The sequence below is a fragment of the Tachysurus vachellii genome, chromosome 2 (genome assembly GCF_030014155.1).
Source record: "Tachysurus vachellii isolate PV-2020 chromosome 2, HZAU_Pvac_v1, whole genome shotgun sequence".
Lineage (NCBI taxonomy): Eukaryota > Metazoa > Chordata > Actinopteri > Siluriformes > Bagridae > Tachysurus > Tachysurus vachellii.
This window is the reverse complement of record NC_083461.1, coordinates 3,898,145-3,907,006: the sequence shown is the minus strand read 5'-3', so window position 1 is coordinate 3,907,006 and position 8,862 is coordinate 3,898,145.

Below are 8,862 nucleotides of genomic sequence, written 5' to 3'. Positions count from 1 at the left end.
ACAGTTCAGACATGTATTTAAGACAGAGATTCGCGAGGATGGATAAAGTTGAGCAGCCGCCAAAAACATGCGGCGCGCATCTTTCACCACTACTGGCGCACAAGTGACGTCAGCAACACTCGACTCAACTTCTAATACATTTCACACCCAAAAAAAATCTATACACACATATATAGATATACATATATTTTACATGACTAAACATGTTATGCATTAGATAGAAAAATAAAAAAAATATGTATATAAGTGCAAATAAGAAACACTTATTCTAAGTATGATAAATAATGACAGATTTATTAGATCTATCAGTTAAATTATTCGAGTGGGTTACATGAGCATACTGCATCATTTTCACATTTTCACCTGTATGTAAACTGTTTCTTAATTTCTCCGGGATGTAAATTGTTCTGCAATTTCTGGAGCACGCTCCCAAGAATTTCACTCACCAAGGCACATGTGCTGTGGTTTTGTGACAATAAAAGTCATAAAATGATTTGACTTGACTTCTGAAAAAGGTTTTGAAATGCTGGAGCCACCTGAAGAGGTTCAGAAGGTCTTTCAGAGGTCCTACATTAAAGCTCTATTCTATAACCAGTGTATAATCTGGAAGTGGAGGAGCAGCATTTCGTTTTCTTATTAGTTGTAAGAAATGTCAGCAGAGAATCTCTGTTCTATAAAACATCATATTGTGATTTTTTTCTTTACTTTAAACCATATTTTAAAATGTATATACTGTATAACCACACACTTGTGCGATGCACTTTAAAGGTACAAAAGAGAGTTCCAGTGTAGTGACAATAAATTGTGTCCTAAGTCTAGGCCAAAACTTAATAAACAAATTCAGATTATGTTGAAATGTAGAGAACATTAGTATTTGTGCTGTAGGATCATATTCACTTATGTTCCTTAAGGGTTAAAATAAATCTGTACTCTCCTGGTGATGTTATTCATATTAAATTTAAATCATTTGAATGAATATTTTAATCACACTAACATGCAGGACTTTTTATTTGTTAAAATTATTCTTTGTAGACTATTTCCACTAGATTACACAAATTCTGTTTGTATTATTAGATTAGATTAGATTGGATCCCACTGAACAAATTGAGCTGGACGGTTATTTTTCATTCAAGAATATGACCCATTCCAGTGTTTCTGGTTAGTCAGCTTGCATTCCAGTGTTGAATATGCATTAACTTCTCTGAGTCGTGTCTCTGATTGGTCAGATTGAGTGTGACTCATACATTTTCCTGCTCCTGTAAATGTCACATATGAGCCTGTTATCTAAAGGTAAAGCTCTTACTGCTTCGTGCTGCACACAAAGAGTTTGAGAAACGTTTTGAAACGTTTATTGTGAATCTGTAAGTTTTTTATCTTTTTCTGTTTGTGTTGTTAAATTGTAGTAACACTTAAGTATAAACGGACACACAGTAACTTTACAGCTGTAAAGTCAATGTGGTGTCAGATAATATATCTTTATGTGTGATGATTATTTAATCTTTATTTAAGTCTTTTAAGATGCATTCACTTAACTCCTAGATCAGCTATAAGGTGTGTGTGTGTGTGTGTGCGCGTGTGTTTGTGTGTATGTGTGTGTTTGTGTGTGCGTGTGTATGTATGTGTGTGTTGTTTCATTCTGTTCTGTTTTATCAAACTATACAGAATGGACGATTAAAGCAGTATCATTGCTTACTTTATTTATCACATGTGCATAACAGCATTATAAGTGCCAGAACCTAGTTCTCTGTCTGTACGTCACTCACTTCCGTTCGTGCATCACTCAAATCTGTCCCCTTGGGAACATGACTGGAAAACTAACAATCCACTTGTTACATCCTTTCTCTTTTTTTTTCTTTCACAAGTTATACATTTTCTTTGTAAACAAAATTAACATTTTCTTTGTACCTTCAGATTAATGCTTCAGAAAATGCCTGTAATTATCTTGCCTGAACACAAAAAAATAAACTTATGAAATGTCCTCTTAGAACATTAACTTCAAGTGCATATTTTGTAAACTTATTCTTGACAATATATTCCTTGCAAATTAACTGTGTAATCAATTCTTCATTCACCCTTTTCCCCTCTCTTTTACAGTGCAACCGCAACACACAACCATACTTAGAAAATGAAGAAACATGTCAATTAATAATCTCACATAGTATAATCCCTCAAATAGGTAGGCCTTTTAACCTGACGACCCGACCTCGTTAGTAACAGTGCTTTGGTCACTACCCTGACCACATTTATCAGCTACAGTTTGTGTGTTTGACAACACTCCTGTTTGTGCAAATGTTGAGGGTGGACAGTAGTTGTGCCTGAGGTGGCGACGGTTTCTCCTCAGGACACTACCCGACTCCAACTCAACCTCATAAGATCTGAGACTCACTGGCCTAATCACTCTAGCTGTTTTCCAAGTTTTCCAAGGCTCAAATGGTTGGACTCGGACACTGTCCCCTGATGTGAAACAGTCCAAGTCTTTTGCTGTGCGGTTGTAGTATTTCTCCTGTCTTTGTCTGTTGTTAATCAGTCCCTGTTTGTTGTTTGACACTTTAGGCTCCAACAGTGTATCTTTAGTAGGAAGAAGAGTCTAGGTCCTCCTGCTGAGAAGTCTCTGTGCTGGACTGGTGGTGAGACCTTGGCTCGGTGTGTTGCGATGGTCCAGCAGGGCTAAGTATGGATCCTGTCCAGCAGCTGCAGCTTTCTGCATAAGACGTTTTGCTGTTTTAACAGCTGACTCCGGCTTCCCATTGCTTTGTGGGTACCCGGGTGACGATGTTCTGTGCACAAATTCCCACTTTTTTCTGAACATTTTAAAGTCGTGTGAAGAGTACTGCGGTCCGTTATCCGAGATGAGCACATCTGGAATCCCCTGAAGAGCAAAGTGTGCTTTCAATCTGTGAATCACTGTGGTACTTTTGGTGTCCGGTAAATAATCAACCTCCAAAAAAATTGAATAATAATCCACGGTTACTAGGTAGTCTTTATTGTGCCAAGAAAACAAATCAGTTCCTACCTTAGCCCAAGGTCTATAAACAATGTCATGGGGATGTGATGTCTCTTTTTGTTGCTTGGGGTCAACTGACCTGCAGATGTCACATTTGGAAATTAACGTCTTTATTTGCTCAGTCATCCCTTGCTCGAGCTCGCGTGCTAGGCTAACTACAACAAGCTAGCGGCACTTTTCACTCTTCACGCCTCGATATTCGCTTCGGCTGAATTCACGACCGCTGCCACCATGTTTCATTCTGTTCTGTTTTATCAAACAGAATGCCAATGTAGGTTCACAAAGCCATGAGCATTAACAGTAAAGCAACATCCGCCATTGTTGATGTGTTTGTGTTTGTGTTTGCTGCTGCTGCGCTAAATTGCTGGGACACGTGACACGTATACAGTGACGTCAGACTCGGCTCTGTGACGACTCTCTAGCCGGTGGAAAGGCAAACCGGTTCTTTGAAGGTTCGCCAGTGGAACCAACTTTGAACCAGCACCAGTGCTAGCTCTGAACCAGCACCTGGTTCTTTTTGGTGGAAAAGGGGCAGAGACGCGTCCGACATACTGAGAACCGATTAGCTGTTGATACTGCGCATGCGTGAACCTTCAGAGCAAATTATACATATTGGGATATGCATAGTAACTAGTCATAGTGCGCGTATGTTTGTCTCCTCTCTCCCTCCTGAAGTCCATGATGAGCTCATAATAAATCTGTTTATTACTTTTTTCCCTATTCCCTGAAACAAATAAATATTACAAAGGACTGGGATTGGATTATAAAAAGAGCTACTATTTTGACTTGGTTCCAGGTATTTGTGATTCGTGAGTCGACTCTGAAGCTTCAGAATCGATTCAACACATTGTCGCTATTCGGAAATGTCGCTAGTCTTGAGATGCTGAGTGGAAAAAGCTCATATTTACACAAATAAAAACTCAACCAGACGCCAATGATCGATCACTGTATGTGTAAAACACCTTGATAATAATCTTCATAGGGACGTCCGATTTAAAAACAGTGATATTATGATATGTCTGATATTAAATACGTGATAGGAATGTTTTATAAACTATTAAAGTTAGTGGTTCAGCAGGAAAAACATAATAGCTAGAACATAACAGTTGTGTTAAAGTAAGTGCACTCTTATCATTTGTATTACGGTTATGCGTGATGACGTCTTTCTGCCACGTCACCACGTCGTTACGCTGTAAAAAGGCCCGGATATGTTATTCTGCCATGTGAGCAAAAAAAACAGTGAATGCTGATGTGTTAAATGTGGATTGTGCAACGTTTGTTTCTTTCACGCGAGTAATTAATAAGACTGCGTACACCCCAGTTCAACAGGTTATGGGCCCAGGAGAGGAAACAAGCGAACGTCTTGAGTAAGTCTGTTACGCGACGTATTACGCGTTATTAAGCTTAACGAAGAAAGAACATTAATCAAAGTCGGAGAGTTTACAAAATGGCAATTAGGACGACGGGAGGTCTGGCACCACAGCTTTTGTTTGAAGGATGTGAAGATAAATATGACCTTTGGGAAACAAGATTCCTAGGCTATTTACATACTCTAAAGTTAAAACAGACTATTTTGCATGAGCCCATTGGTGCTAATGCAGAAGGGCTAGCCGAAGACAGACGAAAAAATGCTGACTGCTATGCTGAGTTGATAAGACTGATAGATGACAAAAGCCTATCACTGATAAGACATGAAGCTGCTGATGATGGCCGGAAAGCTCTGAAAATACTGAAAGAGCATTATTCAGGAAAAAGTAAGCCACGCATAATAAATATGTACACATCGTTAACCCAGCTACACATGATGGACAACGAGAGTGTTACCGACTACCTAATAAGAGCAGAGAACATCATTACAGCCCTGAGAGATGCAGGAGAAACCATGAGTGATGGACTAACCATAGCTATGATTCTTCGCGGATTACCAGACTCTTTTAAGCCCCTAGCCATACACATAACACAAAATGAGGACAACGTTACGTTTATTGACTTTAAAAGAAGACTACGGATTTACGAAGAGGCGGAGAAAATGAAAAGGACAGAATCTACAGACAACGTGATGAAAGCACACACAAGACAAAGACAAGGCCCTTTTAAGTCACACATTAAAGACAGGAAAGATGAAGATATCAATGTGACATGTTATAAATGCGGAATAAAAGGACACAAAGCAAGAAAATGCTACAAAAGAGTATGGTGCAATCATTGTAAAAACAGTACACATGCAGAATTCCTGTGCAAGAAAAAGGGAGACAAAGATGGTGCTAGAAAGGTTGCAGATGAACAAGACAGTGACCAAGACCATGTCTTCAAAATTGAACACTCAGAATATGGAAGACCACCAGATAATGTAAAGAAGAAAGGCATAATGGTAGATACTGGAGCGACATCTCATATTGTAAACGACATCAAAAAGTTCAAAAGTTTTGACAGCTCTTTTCAATCTGAGACTCATTCAGTGGAACTAGCCGACGGGACAAAATGCAGTGGTATAGCACAACAAAGAGGAACAGCATTGATTTATTTCCTTGACAGCGCTGGATGACACCACAGAGCACAACTAAGGGATGCACTATACATGCCTTCGTACCCAAATGACATCTTCTCAGTAGCAAGAGCAATAAATGGAGGAGCAGCAATCACCTTCAAAAGGGGGAACAGTCACATGGTTACCAGAGATGGCAACAGGTTTGACATTCATGAAAGTGGAAACTTATACTATTTGCCAACTATAGAAAAGACTGGTGACCAATGCAAAGTGTGTCATGATTTACAAACCTGGCATGAGATTTTGGGACATTGTAACTACGATGACATACAAAAGTTACAAGGTGTGGTTAAAGGCATGGATATAAAAGGGAATATAAACAGACCAAATCAGTTGTGTGAAGTGTGTACACAAGGAAAATTTACTCAGACAAGAAACAGGGAGCCAGACAGAAAGGCAAAGAAACCCTTAGAATTGGTCCACACTGATTTGGCTGGACCTATGCCAATACAGAGCAAAGAAGGACACAAATATGCACAGTCTTTTACAGATGACTACTCAGGCACTATGTTAGTATATTTCTTAAAGTCTAAAGGTGACACGCTACAAGCTACAGAAAAGTTTCTAGCAGACATAGCACCCTATGGAGAAGTCAAGTGGAGAAGTCACTCCACCCTATGGAGAAGTCAAGTCAAGTGCACAATTAAACGAGACATTGATGGATCTGAAAAGTACAAGGCAAGATTTGTTGCAAAAGGCTACAGTCAGAAACAAGGGACTGACTATGATGAGACATTCTCACCCACAGCAGATATGACAAGCGTGAGAGTGGTTATGCAGAAAGCAGCACAAGAGGACTTGATCTTACATCAGATGGACGTTGAGACAGCTTATTTGCATGCACAAATTGACCATGAGATATATATGGAACAACCAGAAGGTTATGAACAAAAATCTAAGACTGGTGAAAAACTGGTATGTAAATTAGAGAAATCTCTCTATGGTCTCAAACAATCAGGTAGAAACTGGAATGCTATGTTACATGCATGTTTAACTGAGAATGACTTTACACAGAACTCAGCTGATAACTGTGTGTATACAAAGGAAAAGCAGAATGAGAAAGTAATACTGATTGTATGGGTTGACGACCTTATCATAGCTGCTAACAGTGTAAATGTTCTGAAAGATGTAAAGCAAATGCTAACTGAGAGGTTCAAAATGAAAGACATGGGAAAGTTGAAACATTTCCTAGGCATAGATTTTGAACAAACAGATGGTCTAGTCAAAATGTCACAGGAGAGATATGTATGCAAACTACTAGATCGATTTGATATGCAGGACTGTAAAATTAGAGAAACCCCATGTGAAACTAAGCTTGATTATTCAGAAGATGCAGAAAAATTGAAAGATCCAAAGAAGTTCAGGGAGGCAGTGGGAAGTTTAATCTATTTGTCCACTTGTACAAGACCAGATTTAAGTTTTGTTGTCAGTAGGCTCTCTCAACATTTTGCTGAACCAACAGAACAACACTGGAACACAGTAAAACATGTGTTCAGATACCTTAAAGGTACGACAAAACAGGAACTATGCTTCAGAAGAAATGACTCAGAGAAACTAGGTCTTAGAGTATATTGTGATGCTGACTGGGCGTCAGATACAAAAGACAGACGCAGTTGTAACCCACACCAAGGGTGTAAATTTTACATCAACTCAATTAGGACCAGGATGATCAGAAGGCTAGGTTTGTCAGAGAGAGAGATGGAGCGACAAGAGTGAACACACCTACACGTCAATATTTTAGGAACAAGATTCACTGTATTAAACTCAAAATGGTTTGTAAAATAAGTACAAAAAAAAACAGTAACACCAGAATGCTCACGTGTCAATATTTCGTGCTATTCCCTTTTTTTCTAAAGCATTACAATCACTATCAAAATAAATTCAACAGGTTTAGCATGAATCAAAATAAAACAATTATGGATAACCAGTGAACCAGTGGCCTTAATTCACTACCAATTGAAAAAAAACAGTGTCAGAATTCAGTCCAGTCTCAGAAAAATTAAAGTGTCCTTTTATGTGCAGCTGATCCAGGATTAGGCCACAAACAAAAAAAAGAAAGTTGTTGTGCAACTTTGCTCCTACCGGTTGACGGCAATCACTTTCACGCTTACAAGAAGTTCTGAGGATTCAAACAACAGGTGGCTCGCCAGTCCAACCCCACCCAGGTGCATGCAGAAGACGCAGGAGAGGGTTGAGACAAATCACAGGGATTCACACTCGTGTCGGTTCACATCCGGATCAGGCAGCATTCAACAGCAGGACTCAACTCGGACATCATCACAGAGAGAAAAAAAAAACCTGGCCTTGAACACACAAGGCCATAAGAACCATTAATGTCTAATGCTGTAAAAGCATACATTGCTCAATTCGACCCAAATTCTACCAAACATCAAATAACATGCACGGACATGCTGTTACATTAATTTGTATAACATTTCTTTTCCTCTTTATGCAATTTTCTCATCATCTAAAGGCATTTTAGTGAACCCTTTGGTAAAACTTTACACACCTTATCATCCTACTTAACATATGCATACAACAGTTTTTTCATGCTTCAAGTTTACATTTAAGGCTGTGTTCACCATTAGTATTAAAACAAAAAAAACACTTATTCAATGAAACACTAAATATACTTTGGAATGCACTAATTGGAAAATAAAAAAAACTCCAACTCACCAAGGAACTCAATCACACGTGTATTGGCTGAACCGGAAAATACCAGATCATACACGTCCAATGTCACTCTCTACACAATCCGCTTCTCTCTGCACCCCTTTTTTAGAGATATACATGCATGTCACTTCACATAAGCTAAAGCTAATGCTAAGACACGTCGCTAACATTCACTGAAATGGCATGGATATACGAGTAAACGTAGCACTTCTACTTGTTCCACACTAATCGACATGTACATAATCGACATATGAATGTTTTTAGGGACTTTCTAAATAATCCTTACGTTACTCTTCTCCGATTTCAAAACTCAAATCTCCCGGAATAGCGAGAAACGTCCGTCTGCATCCGAAGCTATAACGAGAAAAGAAAAATCTCGAACATGCGGAATCCGAAAAATGCCGCGAGGGCGGAGCTTTAGTGACGTCAACACGACCTCATTGGTTACCCCAACAACGCGAAAATATTATTGGAGAATTTTGAGACCTTCAACATTCTATGCATATGACGCATATACACATGCACATACACATGGCATGCGATTATGTATTATGTAATTAGTAAAACTTTATCACACCATAATCCATGGTTTCAGTCTCCTATGGCTTCAATCTGTCATTTAATCTGAAAGTTATTT